The sequence below is a fragment of the Canis aureus genome, chromosome 14 (genome assembly GCF_053574225.1).
Source record: "Canis aureus isolate CA01 chromosome 14, VMU_Caureus_v.1.0, whole genome shotgun sequence".
NCBI classification, from domain to species: domain Eukaryota; kingdom Metazoa; phylum Chordata; class Mammalia; order Carnivora; family Canidae; genus Canis; species Canis aureus.
Genome location: NC_135624.1, coordinates 16,768,407 through 16,790,049, shown reverse-complemented (window position 1 = coordinate 16,790,049; position 21,643 = coordinate 16,768,407). Strand labels below are relative to the sequence as shown.

General features: G+C 35.2%; 1 long non-coding RNA gene across 3 annotated transcripts in view; it reads right to left on the bottom strand.

The window, feature by feature from the left end:
- Positions 1 to 1,380: 1,380 nt before the first annotated feature.
- Positions 1,381 to 21,643, bottom strand: part of LOC144282845 (uncharacterized) — a 124,295-nt gene continuing 104,032 nt past the window's right edge. Inside the window, exons 4-5 of one of the 3 annotated variants that reach the window (XR_013351256.1) lie at positions 9,049 to 9,084; positions 1,381 to 1,826 (exon numbers count right to left, since the gene is read on the bottom strand). This is a non-coding gene — a long non-coding RNA (uncharacterized LOC144282845). The remainder of the gene's footprint in view (positions 1,827 to 9,048; positions 9,085 to 21,643) is intronic. The other 2 variants (XR_013351254.1, XR_013351255.1) reach the window with 2 other exon arrangements.

Sequence of the window (21,643 nt, the reverse complement as noted above, 5' to 3'; positions counted from 1 at the left end):
AAAATTTAAAACAAAAATTTAAAACAATTGAATTAAAGGGACTAAAATAAAAAATAAGAATAATAAAACAGGCTTGTAAAATATAAAGATGAAAGCTAAAATTCATGCTAATTTAAATTTTCAATTTTTTACTTAGAATGAAATTAGCAAACTCTTCATAAGAGGAAGAAAGAAAAAAGCTTTATAATTTAGTACTTATTTTTAATGGCAGTTTCTTCCTATTTTTAAACTTTTTTGGAAATTTTATTTATTTACCTAAGGGGGGGGGGCGGGCAGAAGGGAAGGAGGAGAGTGAGAGGGAAAAGGATAAGCAGACTATGTGCTGAGTGGAGCCAGATTTGGAGCTCAATCCCAAATCCTGAGATCATGACATAAGCTGAAACCAAGAGTCAGTGGGTGTTTGGCCAGCTGAGCTACCCAACTGAGCTACTTTCCTCCTCATTTTTAAAAAGAAAGCCCTGTGTTTTTATTTTGCATTTGGTCCTCCTAATTATGTAGCTGACTAGTTTTTAGAGTATGAGTTAATACATGTAAAATCACTTGGAATAATGCCAGGCAGATGTTTTATGAGTGTTTGCTTTTACTATCATTATCATTATTAAAAGACACAGACACTTGGAGGAAAAAAGATCAACAAATCAAATTTGTTGCAATTCAAATGCAAACAAAAGAAAACAGAAGTTCATCAATCAAGGTAGAATTTAGCCTTCAAACATTAAATGACACAGATTTATAGTTTTAAAGGTTGGAATTATAGCAGCCCAGGTGGCTAAGCAGTTTAGCACCGCCTTCAGCCCAGGGTGTTATCCCGGAGACCCGGGATGGAGTCCCACGTCGGGCTCCCTGCATGGAGTCTGCTTCTCCCTCTGCCTGAGTCTTTGTCTTTCTCTCTCTCTCTCTGTCTTTAATTAATTAATTAATTAAATCTTTTAAAAATAAAATAAAGGTTGGAATTCATAATGAGTGTGCAAGAGGTCCAAATATATAGCCTATGAATAGCATAGTAGAAAATTTCTAAATTAGGAACTATAGGAAATAAAGGGAGAGACAGACAGACAAAACCCATCCAAAATAAAATACTGTAACTTATTTTTTTAAATATTGTAACTTATTTTTCTAAATCTGAAACATTTCAAGTGGAAAAACATAAGTATGTAGAAGACCTAAAGAATACTAATTAATGACTTGTATATTATAAACATATATGTGCCATCATCTCATTGGTAATCTAGCAAAAAGCACTTCTTTTCACTTGCAAGAGAAAGTGTTTAAATGGAAAAAAATAACCTGCACAAGTAGAAAGAGTATAGAAGTCAGCATTTGATTACATAATACTATATATCTGGATATGGTTTCCCAATACACTAAATATCAATAATTTATGTATATAAAAAGAGACTGATTTATAATTTCCTTTATTATATATGTTTAACAGCTTTGGCATCAAGATTTTATTAATTTTAAACAATTGTTAAGAAATGTTGCCTTTTTTCTGTGTACTTTGGAAAACTTTGTTCAACATAGGTGTTATTTCTTCTTATGTTGGTAGAATTCTTTCATGAATCTGAAATAGAAGTTTCTTTCATAGAAAGGTTTTTAATAACACATTCAATTTCTTTAATAGACTTGGGAATACTCTAATTTTCTATTTCTTCTTGTGTCAGGTAATATAATTGTCGTCCAAAAAAAATTACGCATTTCCTTTAAGCTATGAAATTCCTTGGCATACACTTTTTCACAGAATCATCTTCTTTTTTCTTTTTGGTTGAACTAGCAATGTTTCCTTTATCATTCCCAGGTTCAGTTACTTGTACTTTCCTCAGTCTCTATGAGAAAAAAAATTGCATTAGTCTTTTCAAAGAATCAACTTCTGGCTTTGTTAGTTTTCTCTTTTCTATTTCATTTCTTTCTTATCAATGTTTTCTGTCTCACATCTGTATTTTTTTTTCTTTTTTTTTCTTTTAGGGAGAGGATTTGGTGTTTTTTTTTATCTTTCTGAGTTGGAAGTGCTTAGTCAGTCAATTTCAAGTCTTAGTGTTTCCTAATATATGCATTAAAGTTATAATATCTGTTGGAGGACTTTAATTATAACCTACAGGTTCCCATTTACTTATCCTCATTATTACCCAGTTTAGAATACAGTTGGGTTGGAGTACATCTCAACCTTTAAGTTTTTCTTCATATTTTAATTATTTTTGAAGTATACTTTAAAATTTTTTCCAGTGTTTTTTCTAGTTATCCTTTGTTAATAATTTTTAACTTAAATTTATGGTAGTACAAGAATAGGCTCTGAATATTTCAACATTTATTTATTAAGTCTTTCTTTTTGGTTCTAGATCTACCAGTTATGGTAACTGTTGCATAGATACCTGAGAAATATATGAAGTATTTCATCATTGGAAGCAAGGTTCTCTACATGCCACTCTGGCCAAAACTTTTAACTGTTCTGTTCAGAACTGGATTCTTACTTTTTTGTTTTGTTTTTGGTCTACTGGTTTTGCCAGCCATATAAGAGGTATGTTAAGATCTCTAACATGAATTTATATTTTGTCTCTTCCTTCCTTTGCCTTGTGAATTATATATATATGTATATATATATATATATATATACACACACACACACATTTACATATCATAAAATTCACCATTTAAAATTCAACTCAGTAATTTCTTATATATTTACAAGACTCATCCATATCCAATTCCAGAATATTTTTATCATATTAAAAACAGGCAAAACTAAAATAAGGTGGTAGGGTGGGGGTGGGGGAGTCCATTTCAGGATCAGAGTGCAAGGAGTTTCACATATCAACTCCAGAGGAAAACTAATGAAAACTGTAAGAAACTAAGCATTTGAGTTTTCTAGAAATTGGGCTAATACATACAAGTAATGAAGTAAATGAATTATTTCCCAATCCCTAATGACGAATGATGTTGAGTACTTTTTCACATACTTATTCATTATAGTTATCTTCTTTGGAAAAATGTTTATTCAAATCCTTTGCTCTTTTTTCAGTTGGGTTATTTGTAATTTTATTATTAACTAATAGTAGTTCTGTGTATATTCTAGATCCAAGTCTCTTATCAGATATATGATTTTCAAAAATTTTGTACCATTCTATAGGTTGTATTTTCACTTTAAAGACAGTGTCCTTTGAAGTCATAAATTTTTAATTCAATGATGTCCAGTCGTCTATTTTGTTTTTTTTTTTGTTTCTTGTGCTTTTGGTGCCATATATAAAACTTATTTTTTAAAGATTTATTTATTTATATTAGAGAAAGAGAGCACATGCACATGGTGGTGAGGGGCAGGGAAAGAGACAGAATCTCAAGCAAATTCCCCTCTGGACAGGAAGCCTGAGACAGGGCTTGATTTCAGGATGCAGAGATCATGACCTGAGTTGAAACCAAGAACTGGACATTCAACTCACTGAGTTATGCAAGTGCCCCTAAAACTTATTTTCTAATTCTCAAAGTTAACAAGGATTTATACTTACATTTCTTTTAAGAGCTTTATTGTCTGATTTCTTAAATTCGGTTATTTGGTCCACTTTGAGTTAATTTTTGTAATAAGATTGAGAAACAGATTCAATTTCATTTATTTGCACATATATATCCAGTTGTCCCCAACATTTGTTGAAGACTATTCTTTCCCCCCTTGAATACTCTTTTCACACTTGTTGATAGTCAATCATAAATGTATCGATTTATTTTTTAACTCAGTTCTATTTAGTTGCTCTATATAATTAATTATGTTGTATGCCAGTGTCACACTGTCTTGATCAGTATAACTTTGTGTTATGTTTCGAAATTGGGAAGTCTTCAAAATTAGTTCTTTTTCAAGATTATTTTGGCTAATCTTTCCATAATTTCCATATGCATTTTAGAATCAGTTTATTAATTTCCATAAAGACATTAGCTGGGGTTTTGATGGGGCTTACAGTGAATCTCTAGATCAATTTGGGGTGTATTATCACCTTAGCAATAAATCTACAGATTTTTCCATTTATATAAGACTTATTTTTTTTCATGAATTTTCTATAGTTTCAGTACAAATTTGAAGTTATTTTTAAATATTTTTGACTATATGTAAATGGAGTTTTCTAATTGCACTTTATGTTTGCTCATATCTACGGTGTAGGAAACCACTGATGTACACTAATCTTGTGCCTTGCAAATTTGCCAAATGCATTTTTTAGTTTTCATTTTCTTAGTGGATTCTGTTGGATTTTATATAAATGAGATCATGTCATCGGCAAATATAGCTTTACTTTTTCCTTTCCAATCAGGCTGCCTTTTATTTTCTTACTTAACTGTCCAGGCTGAAATCTCCAGCACAGTGTTGAATGGAAATGGGAAGAGTGAACATATTTTTCTTGTTCCTGATCATAGTGTGGAACATTAATTATTTCACCATTTAGTATGATGTTAGCTGCATGTTTTTCAATAGATGTCATTTATTATATTGAGAATATTTTTCTATTCTTAGTTTATTGTGTTTTATCACAAAAATAGGACTTTGTCAATTTTTTTCTGTATTTATTGAGATAACCATATGGCTTTTGTCCTTTACTTCATTGATATGAGCTACTACCTTGATTTTATATGTTGAAACTACCTTGTATCCCTGTGATAGATCCTATTTGGTTATGACCTGTAACTCTTTTTATATGCTTTAGGACTTGATTTGTAGTAATTTGTTGAGGAAATGGTCTATATTCATATGGGATATTCATTTTCAGTTTCTTTTGTTGTTAATGTCTTTGCTCATGGTATCTAGACGGTGGGACTCAGAATATGTTAAGAAGCATACCCTCCTCTTCCATTTTTTTAAAGATTTTATTTATTATTCATGAGAGACACTGAAAGAGAGAGAGAGTGAGAGAGAGGCAGAGACACAGGCAGAGGGAGAAGCAGGCTCCATGCAGGTAGCCTGACGTGGGACTCAATCCCGGGTCTCTAGGATCAGGCCCTGGGCTGAAGGCAGCACTAAACCGCTGAGCCATCCGGGCTGCTCACCTCTTCCATTTTTTAAAGGAGTTTCTCAGCAGGTGTATTTACATACATCATAGAAGATTTTTCTTGGAGGACTGCAAAGAATTTACATGTCTGGCTATCTCCCATCTGACATTTATCTTTAATTAAGTTTCAATTCATGGTAAGCAAAATCTCATTCACTTCCAGTGTGACTTTCAAAATCTCTGTCCTTGTTAAGGAAGCCACATCACACTTAATGGCATGGCACTTCATCTTAAGAAAGCACAGAGAAAGAAGGAAGCAGTTGTGAAAAAATTTCAACCTAAAAGAAACCAGAGGATATAAAATGGAAAACTGAATTCATGTGCCCTCAGGAAAACAAAACTTAAGACTTATAGACTGATTTCCCATAAATGTCTGATTAACAAAAAACTAATGATGTTGAAATTTTATTAAATCGGAGGGGTTTGTCAGGCATTATCTCATATCAACCTTATGAAGTTTTTGGTCATGGCTTCTACAGACACGAATAGAAATGACACAGGTCAGGTTGATCTCACAAAATAAGTTGAATTCAGCTTTCTTTGTATAACTGGACTGGTTTTGCTTAGGGAATTTTTATAGCTGGTCTCCATTTACTGTTGATTTTAGCAGACTCTAACTGAACTTTCCCCTTTTTACATTCCCTGCCTATAAATAGAGCCTACTCCAAACCTATGACTACTTAGCTATAGTTTCCTATTATGCCAAATTTCAGTTCCTCTACTGTTCCCAAATAAACTCATCTTTTTGACAATATTGTGCTTGCCTCACTTTACCTTTTCCTTTTTTTTTTTAAGATTTTGTTTATTTACTCATTAGAAACACACACAGAGAGAGAGAGAGAGAGAGAGAGAGAAAGAGGCAGAGACAGAGGCAGAGGGAGAAGCAGGCTCCATGCAGGGAGCCCGACATGGGACTCAATCCTGGGACTTCAGGATCATGCCCTGAACTAAAGGTGGCGCTAAACCACTGAGTCACCCGGGCGTCCCCCCCCCTCTCTTATTTTTAGGTCTACACAGTCATGAGAGACTAGTTTGTTTTTCAATTTTCTAATGTGAGAAATTCATATTCATTATAATTCTTACCAATATCTTATAATGTACAGAATGAATATTGTCCCATTTTATAAATATGGAAAATATCCTCCTAAAGGTCATACAGCTCAAAATGTTGTAGGCATAGTTCAGATTCAATAGGACTGCCTCAATGGCCATAGTCACAGCCTGTGGACCATATGTAATCTCAAGGTCAATATTAAATTATTATTCTTTAATTAAAAAGAATGCTTCTTCAATCAAACCATTTTATAGAGCAATGCAGGCATCCTGTAGGTAAGAAGAGCATCTAAACAATGTGTAGGTTGTTTTTCCCTCTTTGAAAGACTGAATAACTTTTTAATAAAATGTTGTCCTTGTGGAACTTGAATATATAATAAATGTAAAAATTATTGGGTTTAATTTGGTATTGGTTAGATGAAAGTTACAGTTAATTGCATAAGAAAATCTAATTATTTAGGAAAAGTAAAAACATAAATAGTTCTTGATGCCCAATACTTTTTCTGCCTAAAAAAGTTATTATTTATATAGGAAGGGGATAAAATAAATACTTGATACTGAGCCAGATTTCCCTCTGCAATTCATATCATAACCAGCTTCTCCAAGATTTTGTCCTATAATGAATCACAAACTTAGCTCCATGCATGAATTATGATCCAACAGCCTGAATAGAATCACACTGTGACATATATGAGACAGTATATAATTAGAAGTCATTTTTTAGTGTTCTAGATGTTCTTTCTTTCTCTTTCTCTTTACATGGACTTAGACCACCTCTGCAAACCAGACTGTAAGTGATACAATCTAGACAGCCTAAGACAAGGTTATGATTCCACTTTTGCTGTAAAACCAAATATTTTATTTCTAAAATGCTAAATAAACTCAACTCTGTATGTAAGTATGTAAGTAACTAAAATAGAATAAATGAAAGAAAACAATAGTTTTATAATGCCATTTTGGCAAATAAGTCAATGTTTGGAAGAGTCATAGTTAAATTAAGGTTCATGAATAGAATTTTGAATAACCTCCAAATGCCAGTTTTGCTAATAAGGGCATCAGTAATCAAAACAATGATTACTGAGACATAATATATAATTACAAAGATAATCCTTCATGCCTATGTTATTTCCTGTAATTCCATTGTTTGTATTTTATCTTTTTGAGAAGTTTAAAATTGTATTTTTACACGAAACAATTATCCAACTCAGATTTCAAATATATCCTTTAATTGTGCGTATATGCCTGTGTGTATATTGTAATCATTCAAGGACTACAGAAGATCATACAAGTAAGATAGGGACCTTGATCTCAGTAGCTTTACCTTTGTTGACTTTCAAATCAGTAACAGTCAATCTGAAAGATTTTGTTAATCATTATCCATTTAAATGGGATATTATAACATTAATTTACATCTTTTTCATGAAAAGTCTTCCCACTGAAAAAGTGAAGTTAGGCGATCAAAGGGGTTAAAATTAGCTCTCAATAAGCTAAATTGGATTTTCTCCAACTTTTTCAAAAGACTTTATTAGAAAAACAAAACAAAACAGAGAGATATGAGGGTACTGGGATTGACTCCAGCCTTGGGCTCCCTGCTCAGTAGGGAGTCTGCTTCTCTCTCTCCCTCTGCTCCTTCCCCTAACTTGTGCTCTCTCTCTCTTGCTCTCTCAAATATATAAAATGTTTTAAAAAGAATAGTAATCACTTCAAAGAATATAGTGTGTATAATATATATAATGTTTGAATTCATTGTTGGATACTCACTCTATGTTCAACAAATATTAACAAATTATGTGGTTATTATTTTTATTATGTTGATATCACCTTTTTTAATTAAAGATTTTATTTATTTATTTGACAGGGAGAGAGAGAGCACAAGTATGCTCTCTCTCAGAGAGAGAGGGGCAGAGGAAAGGAGCAGTAGGCTCCCCACTGAGCGGGGAGCCTGACACTGGGCTCCATCCCAGAACCCTGGGATCATGACCTGAGCCCAAGGCAGATGCTTAACTGACTGAGTCACCCAGGCACCCCTGATATCACTTTCTAATCAACCAGATGTATGTCATTAAAAATAGCTTAGAATTATGATTAATGCTAAGTATCCTGGAATGGATTAACTTTAGAAAGGCACAGTAGAGAACAAAAAGCCAGGATTTTAATCTAGAATATTCTTATTTCTACTAAAGGATTTATATTGACAACTGCCACTTACCTTAAGAAGTGAAAACAAAGATAATTATCAGGTCTGCATTACATCAGAAATGAGTAGGCCAAAGACAAGTGTAGTAGGTGGAACTACAGCCACCAGAAACTCTGATTTTCATTCTAGTCACAGTGCAAAGTTAGCTCTGCCTTTTATCTAATTAGGAGGGAGTGGCCCTCTTATTCACTACTATACCAATTTAATGATTATGTCTATGGATAATTGAGAATATTTTCTTTTTTTTTTTTTTTTTTTTTTAAATTTTTTATTTATTTATGATAGTCACACAGAGAGAGAGAGAGAGAGGCAGAGACACAGGCAGAGGGAGAAGCAGGCTCCATGCACCGGGAGCCCGACGTGGGATTCGATCCCGGGTCTCTAGGATCGCGCCCTGGGCCAAAGGCAGGCGCCAAACCGCTGCGCCACCCAGGGATCCCGAGAATATTTTCTTTATTAAGAAACAAAGAATCATTTTCATCAATCAAGAGCAACATAAAAATCTAGAAAGATTTTTCATTGCCTATTGGTTAACTACCGTCCAAAAACTAGTAATGTGGGATACAGGCAACATCCTTAGTCCAGAGTTAAAATTCATGAAAGTAAGTTTTCAAGTAATTTACTCCCTTGTTCATTCTACATTCACGTACTCACTGCATGTCAAGTGTTGTTTTAGGTTGTGAGGAAGTTGAGATAAACTAGGGGAAAAGATCTACTATTTCACAAAACTTACCCTATGATAAAGGGAAATAGAAAACAAAATGTAATAAGACTTACCAGTAGTGGTGTATTATATACCTAAAATAAAGTATGCTGTTGAGATAAAGAATGAGTGGTTATATTCAGTTAAATTTCCAAAAAAGCCCTTACTTTAATGATATGCAGTATACTTGAATGGTAGAATTCAAAGAATACTTAAAGGTTAATGGGAACTCACTGAGGGTTTAAACAGGTATCTTCAGAATCTAAGTATCTATGGAAACATCATTGTGGTTGAAGAACAGGAAATGAATGATTTGAATGAATAAATTGAAATGGGGTGAATTTTGAAGAAACGAGTTAAAATAAAAATGCTACTCTATTAATCCTGGAATACATCTGATGGATAGAATTATTTTCTATTCTGTTTTCATCTATTTAAAGTGGTCATACTGGAGAGGGGGGATTTGTGCTGGAGCCGCACCGGCGGGGCCTCGGGGAGAAGCCTGGGGGCAGGCGGGGGCTCCGGGCAGAGGGGGCTGCACCTGCTGCCTTCCGGAGCTGCAGCCCTGGGAGCGCGATTCCAGCAGCACAGGCCCCAGAGCCCAGGGCGCGGGGGACACAGCCCAGGACCCTGCGCTCCCCCGGGACAGGCAGGGGTGGGGAGGGCCCAGGACAGACGCTCCTGCCCTGGGGCCCCGAGCTGTGCAGGTCAGCGCCCCCGCCCCCTCGGAGCATCCAGGCCCCTGCGGACTGGGAGCTGTGGTGGTTACTGGGGAGCTGACTCCAGGGCTGGGGGCTGGCCGCCACCAGTGGTGGTGTCCCTCCTGGTGTCACCCTGTGCCTGGGAGGGGCGGGACCTCCAGGGAACAGGAGCCTCGGGGTACACAGCTCCCACTGAGCCGGCACCTGGCAGGGGGGCGGGGCATCTCCACAGGTGCACACACCTGAGAGTCAGCACAGCAGGCCCCTCCTCCAGAAGACCAGCTGGAAGGACAGAGGAAGAGCAATTCTTGACCAAGCAGCACTGGAAAGCTCCAGGGGAAGTCGAGGGATTTACAGTATATGGAACCAGAGGATACCCCTCCTTGTTTTGGGGGGGGGTTTGTTCGTTTTTTTGTTTTTTCATTTTTTTCCTTTTTTTCTTCCTTTTTCCAGTACAACTCATTTTTAGTCACTCTGCACTAAGCAAAATGACTAGAAGGAAAAACTCACCACAAAAGAAAGAATCAGAAACAGTACTCTGCCACAGAGTTACAGAATTTGGATTACAATTCAATGTCAGAAAACCAATTCAGAAGCACAATTAGAAAGCTACTGGTGGCTCTGGAAAAAAGCATAAAGGATTCAAGAGACTTCATGACTGCAGAATTTAGATATAATCAGGCCAAAATTAAAAATCAATTAAATGAGATGCAATCCAAACTGGAGGTCCTAATGAACGAGGGTTAATGAGGTAGAAGAACGAGTGAGTGACATAGAAGACAAGTTGATGGCAAGGAAGGAAGCTGAGGAACAAAGAGAGAAAAAAAAAAGATCATGAGGAAAGGTTAAGGGAAATAAATGACAGCCTCAGAAGGAAAATATCTGTTTAATTGGGGTTCCAGAGGGCGCCGAGAGGGACCGAGGACCAGAAAGCATATATGAACAAATCGTAGCTGAGAACTTCCTTAACTTGGGAAAGGAAACAGGCATTCAGATCCAGGAGATAGAGAGATCCCACCCTAAAATCAATAAAAACCGTTCAACAGCTCAACATTTAATGGTGAAACTTGCAAATTCCAAAGATAAAGAGAAAATCCTTAAAAGGCAAGAGACAAGAGATCCCTAACTTATATGGGGAGAAATATTAGATTAACAGCAAACCTCTCCACAGACACTTGGCAGACCAGAAAGGGCTGGCAGGATATATCCAGGGTCCTAAATGAGAAAAACATGCAGCCAAGAATACTGTATCCAGCAAGGCTCTCATTCAGAATAGAAAGAGAGATAAAGAGCTTCCAAGATACGCAGAAACTGAAAGAATATGTGACCACCAAACCAGCTCTGCAAGAAATAGTAAGAAGCATTCTGTAAAAGAAAGAGGAAACCCAAAGAAATAATCCACAAAAACAGGGACTGCATAGGTATTATAATGACACTATATTCATATTTTTCAATAGCAACTCTGAATGTGAATGGGCTTAATAATCCCATCAAAAGACACAGGGTTTCAGACTAGATAAAAAAGCAAGACCCATAAATTCTCTGTCTACAAGAGACTCATTTTAGACCTAAGGACACCTACAGCCTGAAAATGAAAGGTTGGAGAACCATTACCTACTATTCAAATGGTCCTCAAAAGAAAGCAGGGGTAGCAATCCTCATATCAGATAAATTAAAGTTTATCCAAAGTCTGTAGTAAGAGGTGAAGAGGGACACTACATCATACTTAAAGGATCTATCCAACAAGAGGACCTAACAATCATGAATATTTATGCCCCTAATGTGGGAGCTGCCAAGTATATCAATTAGTAACCAAAGTAAAAACATACTTAGATAATAACACACTTCTACTAGGAGACTTCAACATGGCGCTTCCTGCAAATGACAAATTTAAGCACAACATCTCCAAAGAAGCAAGAGCTTTAAATGATAAACTGGATGAATGTATCCAGATGGATTTCACAGATATTTACAGAATTTAACATCCAAACGCACCTGAATACACATTCTTCTCAAGTGCACATGGAACTGTCTCCAGAATAACCACATACTGGGTCACAAATCAGGTCTTAACTGATACCAAAAGATTGGGATAGTCCCCTGCATATTTTCAGACCACAGTGCTTTGAAACTTGAGCTCAATCACAAGATGAAATTTGGAAGAAATTCAAACACACGAGGTTAAAGACCATCCTGCTAAAAGATGAAAGGGTCAACCAGGAAATTAAAGAAGAATTAAAAAGATTCATGTAATCTAATGAGAATGAAGATACAACTGTTCAAAATCTTTGGGATACAGCAAAAGCAGTCCTGCAAGGGACATACATCGCAATACAAGCATCCCTCAAAAAAATGGAAAAAATCAAATATACAAGCTAACCTTGTACCTAAAGGAACTGGAGAAAGAACAGCAAATAAAACCTACACCCAGCAGAAGAAGAGAGTTAATAAAGATTCGAGCAGAGCTCAATGAAATAGAGACCAGAAGAACTGTGGAACAGATCAACAAAACCAGGAGCTTGTTCTTTGAAAGAATTAGTAAGATAGATAAACTATTAGCTAGCCTTATTAAAAACAAAAGAGAAAATATTCTAATTAATAAAATCACAAATGAAATAGGAGAGATCATATCCAATAGCAAGGAAATACAAATGATTATAAAAACATATTATGAGCAGCTATACGCTAATAAATTAGGCAATCTAAAAGACATGGATGCATTTCTGGAAAACCACAAACTACCAAAACTGGAGCAGGAAGAAATAAAAAACCTGAACAAGCCAATAACCAGGGAGGAAATTGAAGCAGTCATCAAAAACCTCCCAAGACACAAAAGTCCAGGGCCAAATGACTTCTCAGGGGAATTCTAACAAACATTTAAAGAAGAAACAATACCTATTCTACTAAAGCTGTTCCAAAAGATAGAAGAGGATGGAATACTTCCAACCTTGTTCTATGAGGCTAGCATCACATTAATTCCAAAACCAGACAAAGATCCCACCAACAAGGAGAATTATAGACCAATATCCCTGATGAACACAGATGCAAAAATTCTCAACAAGATACTAGCCAATAGGATCCAACAGTACAGTAAGAAGATTATCTACCATGACCAAGTGGGATTTATCCCCGGGATGCAAGGCTGGTTCAACACATAAAGCAATCAACGTGATAGATCATATCAACAAGAGAACAAACAAGAACCTTATGATCCTCTCAATAGATTCAGAGAAACCATTTGACAAAATATAGCATCCATTCCTGATCAAAACTCTTCAGAGTGTAGGGATAGAGGGAACATGCCTTAGCATCTTAAAAGCCATCTAGAAAATCCCACAGCAAATATCATTCTCAATGGAGAAACACTGGGAGCCTTTCCTCTAAGATCAGGAACATGACAGGGATGTCCACTCTCACCACTGCTATTCAATATAGTACTAGAAGTCCTAGCCTCAGCAATCAGGCAAAAAAAGAAATAAAAGGCATTCAAATTGACAAAGAAGAAGTCAAACTCTCCCTCCTTGCAGGTGACATGATACTGTACATAGAAAACCCAAAAGACTCCATCCCAAGATTGCTAGAACTCATACAGCAAAATCTGGCAGTGCGGCAGGATACAAAACCAATGCCCAGAAATCAGTGGCATTTCTATACACTAACAATGAAAGTGAAGAAAGAGAAATTAAGGAGTCAATCCCATTTACAATTGCACCAAAAGCATAAGATATCTAGGAATAAACCTAACCAAAGAGGTAAAGGATCTATACCCTAAGCACTACAGAGCACTTCTGAAGGAAATTGAGGAAGACACAAAGAGATGGAAAAGTATCCCATGCTCATGGATTGGCAGAATTAATATTGTGAAAATGTCAATGCTACCCAGGGCAATCTACACATTTATTGTAATCCCTATCAAAATACCATGGACTTTCTTCAGAGAGTTGCAACAAATCATCTTAAGATTTATGTGGAATCAGAAAAGGCCCCAAACAGCCAGGGGAATATTGAAAAAGAAAACCAGAGCCAAGGGCATCATAATACCAGATTTCAGGTTGTACTACAAAGCTGTGATCATCAAACAGTATGGTACTGACACAAAAACAGACACATAGATCAATGGAACAGAATAGAGAATCCAGAAATGGGCCCTCAACTCCATGGTCAACTAATATTTGACAAAGCAGTAAAGAATATCCACTGGAAAAAGGACAGTCTCTTCAATAAATGGTGCTGGGAAAATTGGACAGCCACGTGCAGTAGAATGAATCTAGACCATTCTCTTACACCATACACAAAGATAAACTCAAAATGGATGAAAGATCTAAATGTGAGACAAGTTCTAAATGTGAGACAAGAATCCATCAAAATTCTAGGAATAACATGGGCAACACCCTTTTTGAACTTGGCCATAGCAACTTCTTACAAGATACATCTATGAAGGCAAGGGAAACAAAAGCAAAAATGAATTATTGGGACTTCATCAAGATAAGAAGCTTCTGCACAGAAAAAGAAACAGTCAACAAAACTAAAAGACAACCTACAGAATGGGAGAAGATATTTGAAAATGACCTATCAGATAAAGGACTAGTATCCAAGATCTATAAAGAACTTATTAAACTCAACAGCAAAGAAACAAGCAATTCAATCATGAAATGGGCAAAAGACACGAACAGAAATTTCACAGAGGAAGACATAGACATGGCCAATAAGCACATGAGAAAATGCTCCTCATCACTTGCCATCAGGGAAATACAAATCAAAACCACAATGAGATACCACCTCACACCAGTGAGAATGGGGAAAATTAACGAGACGGGAAACAACAAATGTTGGAGAGGATGTGGAGAAAGGGGAACTCTCTTGCACTGTTGGTGGGAATGTGAACTGGTGCAGCCACTCTGGAAAACTGTGTGGAGGTTCCTGAAAGAGTTAAAAATAGAACTGCCTTATGACCCAGCAATTGCACTGCTGGGGATTTACCCCAAAGATACAATGCAGTGAAATGCCAGGACACCTGCACCCAATATTTATAGCAGCAATGTCCACAATAGCCAAACTGTGGAAGGAACCTCAGTGTCCATCAAAAGATGAATGGATAAAGAAGATGTGGTCTATATATACAATGGAATATTACTTAGCCATTAGAAATGACAAATACCCACCATTTGCTTCAACGTGAATGGAACTCGAGGGTATTAAGCTGAGTGAATAAGTCAATCGAAGAAGGACAAACATTATATGGTCTCATTCATTTGGGGAATATAAAAAATTATGAAAGTGAATAAAGGGGAAAGGAGAGAAAATGAGTGAGAAATATCAGTGAGGGTGACAGAACATGAGAGACTCCTAACTCTGGGAAACAAACAAGGGGTAGTGGAAAGGAAGGTGGGCAGGGGGACAGAGTGATTGGGTGATGGGCACTGATCGGGCACTTGATGGGATGAGCACTCAGTGTTATGCTATATGTTGGCAAATTGAACTCCAATAAAAAATATACAAACAAACAAACAAAAAAAGAAATCCAAATGGATACAACACAAAGTGGAAGTGTAAATATACATGTCTGAATTCAGGGCAAAGGTGCAAGTTCTGTAACTCCAAGGCTCATCAGCAGTCAATATTATTAATTTAAATATAAATGTAAATATATCCCAATGGTTATCACCTTAGATAATAAGATAGAGATAGAAGAGATAGAAGAGATAGAAGAAGAGATAGAAGGCAATAAATTGCAGTATCAATCTCTGAGACAATGAAAAGATCCCTCATACTTGGAAATTGACACTTTGTTTCCTAGTATTGTAAATCTCATCATTTCCTGATACCAATACTTAGCTGATAACAATATGAATGTTTATGAAATAAGGATGCACTCTATTTTAGACAAAGCAAGCACATCTACATTAAAGAAGAACTGTTCAAAATAAAAATGTACTCTAGGCAGAACACTACTTACGTAATTTAGATATAGATTTACTTCTGAGCAATAGAAAAATACTGAAGTTACTGGCATAATGGTAAAAAAGTAAAAAAGTATCTTCAGGAACTCAGTTTACTACTCAGCCTTATTTGGAGTAGCATCTATGCTCAAGGAAAGAAAATGAAAAAAGAATAAAAAATAATAAGGATCAAGATGCTATTTGAGATCTCCTTAGGAGGTTCCCAGAGCTTCCATATACAGACTCCACTTACAATCCATTGACTGAATGGCACCTGCAAAGCTCTTCCACAATGCAAAGGATAATGCAACTGTGGTGTTTATTAGAGGTGACCACGTGTCTAGCTATTATATTTGTTTAGAAGGAATGAATGGGTACTGAAAATAGTGGTCTCTGCTAGTTTCATATTAACATTTAGTAAAAAATTATGATAAAAATATGTTAAAAGGAAATAATTGAGTTTACAGTCATTAACAAACCCAATGAATCAGTCCTACTTTGCCAAAAGTCTAAAGATTAAAATTTTTAAAGATTTTTATTTATTTATTCATGATAGAAAGAAACAGAGAGAGAGAGAGAGAGGCAGAGACACAGGCAGAGGGAGAAGCAGGCCCCATACGGGGAGCTCAATGCAGGACTCAATCCTGAGATTCCAGGACCGTACCCTGGGCCAAAGGCAAGCACTAAACCGCTGAGCCACCCAGGGATCCCTGGGATCCCCTAAAGATTAAATTTAATTGATAGTTGATAGAACTGCTCACATCAAAATTACTTTACTTTAGCTAATGCACACATTATCCTGTATCCTTTTTGCAGCCCAATATAATATTAAATTAAAGGGTAAAAACAATAAAGCTTAACAATAAAGGCAGTAGGAAATTAAAGAAGAAAACCTGTAAAATATTACAACAAAGTAAAATGTTTAAAACAACCTGAAGGGATCCCTGGGTGGCGCAGCGGTTTGGCGCCTGCCTTTGGCCCAGGGCGCGATCCTGGAGACCTGGGATCGAATCCCACATCGGGCCCCTGGTGCATGGAGCCTGCTTCTCCCTCTGCCTGTGTCTCTGCCTCTCTCTCTCTCTCTCTCTCTCTCTCTCTCTGTGACTATCATGAATAAATAAATAAAAATCTTTAAATAAATAAATAAATAAATAAATAAATAAATAAATAAATAAAACAACCTGAAGTGTATCCTTAAATAGAAATACTGTTTCAGGGACAACATGTTACTGCACTGTGTACAGTGTCTGGGATATATCACATTATCAAAAATGCCTTTTAACTCTTTTTTCTGTGAATCTAAGAACATGCAGATTTTTGCTCATGTAAAACAACGTATGTAAAACATCTGGAGAATATCTTTAAAGAAGAAAATTTGGGAGGATTTAATAAAGTAAAAAAGATCAAGGATATTTCTCTATTAGAATTGGTGTGTCTTTTTCTCTATATATTTTAGTTCATTAGTAAAGAATAGGTCCATTTTCTGAAAATATTTAAATTTTAACAGACTGAGTATTAAAGTTGCTCTGTGGACCTCTCTAGTCACTGAAATTTTTCTTATCCAGTCTAAGTTAGGTGAAAGAAGTTCTGCTTTCACTTGAAGAAAACAAAATCAGGTTGAAGCGTTTACTCCCTGGAAAAAGAGTGGGGTATTTATAACTATTATAACTGTTACCTCAGTGGTTAACAATAAAAAAAATTATGTAAGTTGTCTAAACCAAGATATAGTAATAGTCTGGATAAATTTAGTGAGTTAATACGTATATTTGTAATAGGGTGGAGAAGGCCTGTAAATAAAAGAACTCTAAGAAATAAGTATGTGTCTAAATAAACAATTTTTTATAAATGGTGTTTGGTGATATTTTAGGATTTAAGATCCGTTCTCTTAAGGATTTAAACTTAATGAAGGCAAATTACTTCATGTGGTTCTCTCCCTAATTTCATTATTCATTTTTTATTTTCTTGTGATATTTTCAGGTTCACTTTATAGAAACACATTTATCTGAGGCACATGTATTTATTAAATTACAAGAGTTTCACCAGCATAAGATATAAAAGGCTGTATTTATTTATCTCTTATAAGAAGCAAGAAGTAATAACAAAAAGAATACAGAAAGATATTTCATACCTGCTACATGTTTAATCTTTTTTTCAAAAGACTCATTATTTCACAGAGAGAGTGTGAGGGGTAGGTAGGAGCAGAAGGATAGAAAAGCAAGAAGACTGATTCCTTGCAGAGTCCAAAGTGGGGCTCCATCTCAGGACTCTGAGATTATGACTGAGCCAAAATTAAGAGTGGGACATTTGGGGGACTTGGGTGGCTCGGTGGTTGAGCATCTGCCTTCGGTTTAGGTTGTGATTCTGGAATTCCGGGATCCAGTCCTACGCTGGGCTCCCTACAGGGAGCCTGCTTCTCCCTCTGTCTATGTTTCTGCCTCTCTCTCTGTGTCTCTCATGAATAAATAAATAAAATCTTAAAAAAAAAAAAAGAGTAGGACACTCACCTGACTGAGCCACTCAGGCACCCTGCAACATGTTTAATCTTAAAGAATAAAGATATTTCATACTTGCCATGTATTTAAGCTTAATTTTGCTATTTATTTGCCAGAGGGGAAGTGGGTGGACTTATGATTGAAGTAGGTGAAGAGAATTAAGGGTACACTTACTATGATGAACTTTTATCATGATGAGCACTGAGTAATGTACAGAATTGTTGAATCACTAACTAACTTGAATAAAAGAATAGTATTGTTCAATTGTTAGTATAATGTGAAAATAATATATAAAACATTATTGTATAATAATAAAATATTGCTAAATCATAAAAGAGTACTGTACTTAGGTATCATTTTATTATCAGGATCTCAAATCTAAAATAGACTGTAAAGATTAGTTAGTTCAATATACCACATTGTCCCAGCTTGTACATCACTAGTGTCTCGTGTTTTCACAGAACACAGGGAATATCTATCCTATTTTCAGAGAAATGTGTAACTGTTTATATTCTCTAGAGTATATTCTGCAACCTCCCCACAAAAACCTTATAAACATAGAACTCGGTTTAGGTATCTAGAGTCACCACACCAGCTGGTCATCATTCTTCTATGTGTCAGACACTGTGTTCTTAGCATAAGTTTCATATACACCATGTCTTCCCCCCACCCCCAACCAAAAAAACTTTATTTTTGCCAAGTATTTTTGATATTGTTTCCCAATGGTGGCCCAAAAGAAAGACTGCATTCTTGCCTACAATGCAACCGAGTACATAGATAACTAAACCCTAAGAAGTTGAATATAAAAAGAAGCAATCTGTGCTGAATTTAAGTATTTTTAAAGAAAGGAGATGTGTCCTTCTCTGCTTTTGACTAACTTGTCTTCCATTGATTTATTTTTTGTTGTGCTTGGAATATGGTTATAAATATATGGAGCTTACATACATATGTTGACTATAAGTATGAAGGCCATATTCTAGGAAGATTTCATTGGAAAGTAGGAACACAGTGGTTACAGGAAATTTGGAGGAAAAGTGGCCCAAATTTGAATTATAAATTTCCAGAAAATTGAGGAAGGAATAAAATTCTGTGAACAATTAAAATACTGTTAATATTAAAATGCTGTTTTATCAACTGTTGAGATGTATTCTGAATGGATGCATCTTTATATAAGCTTTCATTCCAGGTGTGTTTGCATAAAGACATTTTGCTACCTTAAAAAAAAAAAAAGACTTTATTTATATATAAAAGTAATTTATAACATGAGGACTTTAGATAAAGCTAAATTATATGAAAATAATTTAAATTTTTAAAACATATTTATAGGACTTATTATATCTGTTGACTCTCATTTATGCAAAATGAGAGCTTTTGCACACTTATGCTTCTTCCCACTTTTTATTCCTATTCCTGTAAATTGGGTTTGTCAGTTGAATTGTCATTTTGAATTATTAAGATACATAATATGTACTTTCTTATTTAAATCTAATTTTAAAAATCACTTTACCTTGATTCAAGATTCTAGAGAGTCAAATTTCCTCAACAGTAGTTTTTAAGCTGTAGCTCTCCAAATTCTACATTTATTTTTAGTGGTTTATTTATTGTCCAGATATGATAGTTTTTCAGTTTTCTTAATAAATGAGCAAGGGTGGTTTTGCAGGATGAAAATGCCCATTGCTTTATGGCTGAATGAACATTTTTCTAAATATAAAACTACTGGTTTAAATTTCCATTCCTCAAAACTCTGTTTTATTATGAGAATATTTGAAGCCAATGTAATTTTTCAATAGTATAGACATTCCTTTTCTGAACTAGGTGCCCATCAGCTTCATAGGATATTTGTTGGTGTTAATTATTTACATAAAATTTTCCTGTAATAGATTCTGCTCTTTCAACCTATAAATTCAAGTCTATTTTTGGGGGATGTTTTCTCCTCGTATATATCTACAACTACTGTCTTATTTCCATTTGCATTGTTCTCCGTTTCTTGAATACTGATATGGGTAGCTTGACCCTTCTTTGTCTTTGTAATAATTATCTTCTCATTTATTTTGCAATATAGATTTTACAATCTTTTGTTGTTTTGTTTTCTAATTTGAAGTGAGCCTTCGGGTTCATAAGTTGCTTGGGCCATGGAATTTAAACAGTAGTAATACATGCTACCTGAAAGTATGTTCATATCCTTAAGATATGTATAACTTGTTATAACTTGTTACCTCTATTTCTTCCAACTCCAACAAAGAGTAATAGTTTAGATATAACCCATCACCTTGGGGGCCTGAGTGAGGATGAAATTGACCAGAGCTCCACACCAAGCCAAACTGGACAGGTAGCATGAACAAGAAATAAACCATTGTTCTTTTATACCAGTGATATTTGGAAATTGTTTCTTACTTCAGCATAACCTATCTCTTCTTAATTGGGTGTACAAAACCGTTTGCTTTTCTTAATTATATCAATTATTTCTTTGATTTTTTTATTATTTTTAATTATCTAGATTCTTCCATCCTCCTAATTATGTTTTTCTTCTCCTATTAAGTTTAGAATGTCTAGATCAATGTTCCACGTGTTTACACTCTTTTCTCATACCTTTCTCATCATTGTATTTTTCTACTGTGTTTTTGAATATTTTTCTATGTTCCATTTCAATAATTTTATCCTTTCTGTTAATTTAGTAAAATGTCTTTATTCAAAAATTCTGATTATTTTTCTTGGGTGCAATATTCTTTGGAATCATGTTTAAAATACAAGTTATTTTCGTTTCCAAAGACTTCCTAATTTTATTCTGTTCAATGAGATTCATTGAGTGTTGAATATCCATGTTTGTTTGTTTGTTTTAATTTGGTGGCTTTCTTTCATGGATTTAGTTTTCTTTCTGATCACTTTCCTATCTTTTTTAATGGATAATTCTTATTCTCCAATGTTTGTTGTCTGTATATAATCCCAATGAGTGTATAAAAAGAAGAGGATTATGTGGAAGTTATTAAGTCTCTAAAACATGTCCCTCATCTTTCAGCGCTAAAACTGACTGGCCTACTCACTTATAATACAGTTTCCAGTTAATAACTTTAGTGAATGCCAGAGGGTTCAATACTATTTCTACTGTCTGGTTTATATATCCCTTGAAATATTCTTACTGCATCAACAATATATTTTTGCTATTGATTTGAACTGTGGTTTCTGTGGTTTTGTTTCTCTGTAGAATCAGAAACAGAAACCTTCTTCTTTACTGACAAAAATTTCTGAAAAGTTTTGACACATTGATGGCAGTCTTTCTTGTTTTTTTTTTGTTTTTTTTTTTCTCCTATTGTAGCTGTAGTCTGATCTCTATCTCGTTTAAACTTTTTCTGGGATTTGGGGGTTTGCACAGTTGGTGATCTTGGCTTCATCTGGAATTTCTGTCTGATGTCTTAGATTTGCTTCTCTGAAGCAAAGTACAGTTTCTCTGGAAAATGTGGCTATATTTTCCAGTCTAAATGGTAATTTTGCAGCCTACTTATGTATTTCAATGGCTTAGTTACAGTCTCAAGTCATCTG